A 7,191-nucleotide genomic window follows, 5' to 3' on the forward strand; every position below is an offset into this window, starting at 1 on the left:
TCCAGTCCTGACTTCCTTTGGTGATGAACAGCAGTATGGAAATGTAAGCCGAATAAACCCTTTCCTCCCCAACTTGCTTCTTGGTCATGATGTTGTGCAGGAATAGAAACCCTGATGAGGACAGATGCCCCTATACTCCCTCTCATCTTTCCTGAGGCAGAGAGCATCTCTGGTTCAAATCCAGGTTCTTGACCATCAGGGTTATCAACCCTGGATCTAACTATGGCCTGAAATTGGATTTAAAAACATAAGCTAGGCCGAGATGTAGCTCAGTTGGTAGAGTCCTTTGCCTAGCATGCATAAGGCCCTGTGTTTGCTCTCCCAGACCACATAAACTGGGCTCGGGATGCAGGGGTGGGTGCGTGACTATGATCCAAGCTTTCCCTCACTTAGGAAAGGAGGGCAAGAAGAACAGAAGTTCAAGTTTATCCTCTAGAGTTGGAAGCTGTCCTAGGCTAGGGATTCTCTCTCTCTCTCTCTCTCTCTCTCTCTCTCACACACACACACACACACACACACACACACACACGGAGAGGTGAACAGGAAGAGCCAGTAAGAGGGAGTGAATAGGACAGTGAAGCTATTCTGTTTGGTTGTGTGGTGGCAAACATGCCATTCACACTTGTCAAAACCCACAGGATGCACAAAAAGCAAGAGGGGGTCCTAAAGGACACTGTGGCCATGTGGGTGATGTCAGATGCTCCGTTCCTGGAATTTCCTCCACTGTGACAAGCATTTCACTCCTACAGGGATGTTGACAGTGGAGGGACGGGGTGCTGATTGTGGGGGAAGCTGTAGACACAAGGGTCTGGGAAACTGCATTTTTCTGTACAAATTTTCTGTGACTCTAAAACTGCTTGTTGAAAAAGACCGTTAAAATGTATTTTGTAAGCTGGATTTCTTAGCCGCTCAAGACCATGCCTGCTTATGAATCACGAAACTGCTATGCTGGGCCACTAGCAGTATTTTCTTTGATGGGGTGATATAAAAGTCAGATACAATAGAATACAGTACACAAATTATTATTAGGGAAATATCTTAACAATTTTGATTTTATTTCCATTTAGCACCTGTCTATGATGTGTTACTCTGAATAGGAAATTGAGGATGAGAAAGGTCAGATGGCAACAACAGTGAACACTAATATAAGAGCACTGTACACCTAGCACTCTGAGTACCATATGTGTGTGAATATATATACATATATGTGTGTATATGTATATATACATGTATATATAATATGTATATATCTGTGTATATATATGTGTGTATATGTATATATATATATATATATATATATATATATATATATATACATTTTTTTAACTCAGTTACCAGCTGCTCTCTGAGAAAATAAGATATCAAGTAACTGCCACCATCACCCACTGTGCTTGGGATTCAGTCTGTTAGGCTCCAAGGCCCCTTTCCTTGGTAGGCAACCAGCCCACCATCTCCACACTCTTGGGTCCATATTGTCTGTGCTAGTGCTCCTCAGCCCTCTCCTGTTCCTCTACATACCAGGAGAGACAAGTGCAAAGAGCATCTAAGTCTGAGCTTTATGGGCTTAAAAGAGCCATTCTTGCTCACATGTTCAAATATTTACTGAGGTTCTGGTGCATGAATACATGCCACACCCACCCTAGGTAAAGATAGAATTCATAATCTACTGGAGAGATAGATAGATAGATAGATGTGTGTATATTATATATACATATATATAATACATACACATATATAATACACAGAGATATATCTACATATATATATATCTATAGATAGATAGATAGATAGATAGATAGATAGATAGATAGATAGATAACAAGTATAGTTAGGGCATAACAAGAGAGGCAAGAATTATGGGGTGATGCTTCCTGAATTCCCCCAAAAGTTATGCATAAAAATTGGATATGGTAGAGATGGGAAGATTAGGGGTTCAAGGCTATCCTTGGCTGCATAGTGAAATTGAAACTGGCCTGGGATACAATGCACCTTGTCTCAAAAACAAACAAAGCCGACAGTGTCCACAGTGTTCCCTCGGTTTGATATTACAGTGCCTAATGGAACCTCAGCCACCACCCTAGGTACCATCACCGTGTGGGGGTGTTTTAAACATGTAAGAATTGTAGACACCTCTCCAGCACGGAAGAGGTTAGGTGTTAAAATTATTCTCCAGGTTTAGTGTACTGAGTCATTGTGTTCTTACAAACCCCAAGTAAAGGGCACAGACAGGACAACTGCAGGTTTGACAAGACAGGGCTGGGAACAAGAAGAAAGTGGGAGCCTCCCCTGGGGTCTCCAGAGGGAAATCAAGGCAGGGCAGAAGCAAGAACTTAGGCCTAGGGAGCTGGAGTCCAATGACAGGCTCTGTTTAAGGGTGGTCTCCATTGTTTTGGTACCTGGGTCTGGGATGATTAAGGGCAGGGGAAATACCTGTCCTATGCCAATTTGGCCAAATATGCCCATGCTGTGAGGATTTACTTAAGGGGGAGGGTAGGTCAGAACCTGGGACTGAATTGGTCATCCCCACTGGAAAGAATCTAAGAGTGGACTAGCCCTGCAGGGACAAGTCTTTTCTCAGGCTTTGTGGTCACAGATGCCATAGCAGGGACCATGGAAGAATACTGCTCATTGGCTTGCTCTCCATGGCTTCCTCGGGTTCCTTTTTATGCAACCCACAGTGGACTGGGCCCTTCTACACTAATAACGATTAATAATAAAAAATAAATATCCCTGCAGACTTGCCTACAGGTTAATCTGGTGGAGACATTTTTCTCAGTTAAGGTCCCTTCTTCCCCGATGATCCTGGTTTGTAGAGTCAATAATAACAATAACAATAACAATAACCTACATGGTGGATAAAGCCGCTCTCCCTGCAGCACCTGTTCAGCCTGAAGTGCAAGGTCCAGTCTTATCAGGAATAGGAGGGGCTGGGTATTGTGAAGGTTTGGTGGGCTCCGGCTGCCTGGCCAGCCTTCAACTGCCCACTGAAACTCAGGTGGTAGCTAACACTCCCCCTACTAGGACCCAGACAGAAGTCAGTGGCCACCTGGCTTCTGAGCATTTTGAAATGTGGCTAGTGCCAGGGAAGAGCTAAGTGTTTTAGCACTATTTGATCTTAACAGCTTTATTAAGAAATAACTCATAATACATACAACTGCTCCTATGTGTATGTGTCCATGTATATGTGTGTGGGATATGTGCGTTTGCACATGCATGTGGAAGCTGGATGTCGGCCCTGGGTGTTGCTCTAGGAACCTGACCCACCTCTCTCTCTCTGTGTGTCTCTCTCTGTCTCTCTCTGTCTCTCTCTCTGTCTGTCTCTGTCTCTGTCTCTNNNTCTCTCTCTCTCTCTCTCTCTCTCTCTCTCTCTCTCTGTCTCCCTCTCAGCAACAATGTCTCTCACTGCCTTGACTCACTGATTAGGATAGATTGGCTGGTCCTGGAGTCCCCAGGTTCTGCTTATCTTGGCCTCCCTGGAACTAAGATCATAGGCATGCATCACCATAGTAGGAATTTTGGCAAGGGTTTTGGGATTGAACTCAGATCCTCATGATTGTGCAGCAAGCACTTTACTGACTAAGCCATCCTATACCCTCCCCCTGCAACCCACCTTCCTTCTTTTAAGTGGACAATGGCTTTTAGAATAGTCATCAGTTTGTGCACCATCTCCACCTGGGAGTTTCATCTCATTTTTTGGTTTTGGTTTGGTTTTGAGGTAGGATCTCCCACTATGTAGCACTGGCTGTCCTGGAACTCTATATATACCAGGCTGGCTTTGAACTCATAGAGATGCCTGCCTCTGCCTCCTGAATGCTAGGATTAAAGGGGTGCACCACCACACCCATCTCAGCTCATTTTTGTCTTTTCAAAATACAACCCTGAGGTGGGGCTAGAGAGATGGCTCACTGCTTAAGAGGACTGGATAGTCTCCCAGAGGTCTAGCACCCACATGGCAGCTCACAACTGTCCATAACTCCAGTTCCAGGAGACCTGACACCTGAGCACAGACATAAATGCAGGCAAAACACCAATGCACATAAAAATAAATAAATTGAATTGAATTAAATAAATTGAATTGAATAAATAAATTGTACAGGATATAGTTTTTTGTAACAGGTTGACTGACTCTTCTCACTGCAGAGGGCTGCTTTTTCTGGCCTCAGTGGGAGAGGATGCGCCTAATCATGCAGAGACCAGGTAGGGGAATACCTGGAGTTGGGGGGCACCCTCTCCGAGGTAAAGGGGAAGGAGGATTAGAGGAAACACTCTATGAGTGGGAACCTGGAGGGGACAGCATTTGGGATATAGATAAATAAATAGATTAATAAAAAGATAGAATATGTAAAGACATTTATCAGTTCTCCATTCTTTTTATGGCTGCATATTGATCATTATACTGATAAATCACACCTTATTTCCAGCTCTTTGTGGCCAGTGGGCACTTATATTAAGCAGGCCAAGTCAAAGTGGGTACCAGTAAACAGACTGACAGCAATCCAGACAGGAGGGACCCCAGCCTGGGTCCTGGACCGAACATGCACTTCACACACATTCGTCCTGTACTGAAGTGATCCCCACCTTACCCTGGGCTTATTATGTCCTATCCTTCAAAGCTCCATCCTCAGGGTGCCTGCCTCCGACAGGAGATCTCCTAGGACTATGCTGCTTCCCCGTGGTGCCCAGTGATGATAGCCCCTTCTCTGCACACTCACAGAACCATCTACTGTCCCATGCACAGGGCCTAGACATCTAGGGGTTAGGTATTAGAAGGGAGGGAACGCAGGAGAGGTTACTTTACTGTATACAGATTCTTTCTATACCATTTGGAAGACTAGGGGGTTGTCTGTCTGTGATGGGCTCTCATTGGCTCGGGGCTAGCCCTCAAAGTTGTATCAGCAGTTTCCGAGGCGTGTTAATGAGGGAGGCTTGTCCTCTGAGTAAGCCCTGATTAAGCCACAGAACTGTGGTAAGCCTTACTGAGAGACACCTGGGTGCTGAGTGGAGTGGAGCCACAGCTGGTAGAGGGGCTGCTGTGGGTCACAGCTGGTGGAGGGGCTGCAGGAGGCCACAGCTGGTGGAGGGGCTGCTATGGAGTCACAGCTGGGGGGGGGCTGCATCACAGCTCACGGAGGAGCTGCTGGGGGGCCACAGGATAGCCTTCTTTCTAAAAACAGAATACAGGCATTTTCCTTCAAATCTGGAAGAGGCCAGCAAAAAACCAAACCAGCATGTACCTTGATCTTAGGCATCCCGCCCCAGAACTGTGAAACAATGGCTGGCCGGCCGCTGGAGTCCAGGTGGTTGGTCATGTCTTCCTTCTTCCCTGAGACTCCCTCCTTAAATTCCCTTCTGATCATCAGCCTATTGAGGAGGCTTGAATAAGGTTCTGTGGCTTTCAAAAAGGCTCACGTGCTGCAATCTCATTGAAACTCACTGTTGCAGAGAAAATTCAGAGCAGTCTGGATCCATTTAGAATTTCCCGAAGGGTTAAGCAAGACAGAAAAGCCCAAGCTTTTGGCTAAAAACAGAAAGTCCCTTGCTGTGGTATGTTTGGTCCTATATTTGACTTTTATGGGAATATCGTACATTTCACGGCACCATGCGGGGGGGGGGGGGGGGCTGCGGCAAGTGAGGGAATAGCCCAAATATTCTATTAGACACCAGCAAACTCATTGGCTGTCCATTTAAATAGGGATGAAAAAAAAAAAAAACCTGCCATCGAGTTATGAGTTTTGGAAAACAATTGTTTGAGCTACACCTTCCTTTATTAACTGTGTCTTTTAAAATAAAAAAAGTTATTGAACAATAGCATCTGGGGCTACAGAGTGTTCCATTTTTGTGACATTAATTAAAACCAGCACATGTATACCTCGGTGATTATCTAGATAGGGGAGGATGCAGGCTATAATCTGTCCCCCCTTTATGAGCTAACTAATCAGAGCTCTGCTCGCTGAGGGTTTCTTTGTGTCTTGCTCAATCTAATAGCACCTCTCTTTTGTTACGCCTTGGCTCCGTGTGACTAAAAACTTACATTTCATTATTTGCTGGGCACCCTTCAGCACTGGTATGGGCTGACCCAGTAGCCAAATGCTCCTGAGGCCAGCCCCCTACCCAGAACTCACTGACAGAAGGCTCAGCCCATCGACTGCTCTTAGGAGGTCAAGGGCAGGAAGCAAGCTGGGTGGCGGTGACGGTGGATGGAAAATGGGTAGAAAGATGTAAGCCAGGATCACAAGTAACCTTCAGCTTCTGCTGAAAACACCCAAGCTGTTTTCTTTCTAATACCTTCGTTTTCCCATCTGCAAAGTGGAGCCTCTGACACCGCCCCCCCCCTTTTTTTCCCTTGAGTGCAAGATTTTATAGACACAACTAAAATGCTGTGTGGGTTCTGTAAAATGGTCACATGCGTGATGCATATAGGCAGGCAGGTGGAACGGAGGAAGGGCCGGAGTCAAGCTGGCCTCCTGGCTCCCATCTCAGCTGCCAGGCAAGGTCCACAGATGCTCCACAGCCCCGCCCTGCTTCCGCCTCTGCTTAGCCTCAGCGGTGACTCATGGCTTGGGATTGTGGGAGGGATAACTATGCTGCTGTTGGCGCTGAAGATCTAAAGAAAGAAGTTTGAGCCTCTGTACTACGTACATTGTAGGTTCACTGGGGTTGGGAGAGAGGAAGCCTGGGCTGCTCCGACTCTCAAAGAGAAAGAGGAATGGAGTTAGGGAACAAAAAACAAAGCTGCTGCTTCCAGCTGCCAGTGTGGAGAGAAGGGAGCTCTGGACAGAATAGAACTGGAGTGGGTGGGGCTGCGGAGTGAGGTGGAGCTGGAGTGGGTGGAGCTGTGGGTTGGGCCGAGACCCCTAGAGTCTGTTTGTTCTCATACTGCCCTCCCCCACCTCACGCAGAGGCTAGAGAAGTAGGCTGGGTGTCTTCCTTTATTGCTCTCCACCTTAGTTTTGAGCCAGGGGCTCCCACTGAAGCTGAAGCCCGCCATTTTAGCTAAGCTGGAACGCTTTGCAGGAACATGAGCATGAGTGACCATGCTCAGCTTCACGCAAGGTGCTGGGGGTTTGAACTTAGACCTCTTGCTTTCACAACAAGTGCTCTAACCCACCGAGCTGTCTCCCGAGCCCAAAGAACTCCGAAGAGAAGAGGAGAGGAGAGGAGAGGAGAGGAGGGGAGGGGAGGGGAGGGGAG

This window comes from Mus pahari, chromosome 7 (assembly GCF_900095145.1).
Source record: "Mus pahari chromosome 7, PAHARI_EIJ_v1.1, whole genome shotgun sequence".
NCBI lineage: Eukaryota > Metazoa > Chordata > Mammalia > Rodentia > Muridae > Mus > Mus pahari.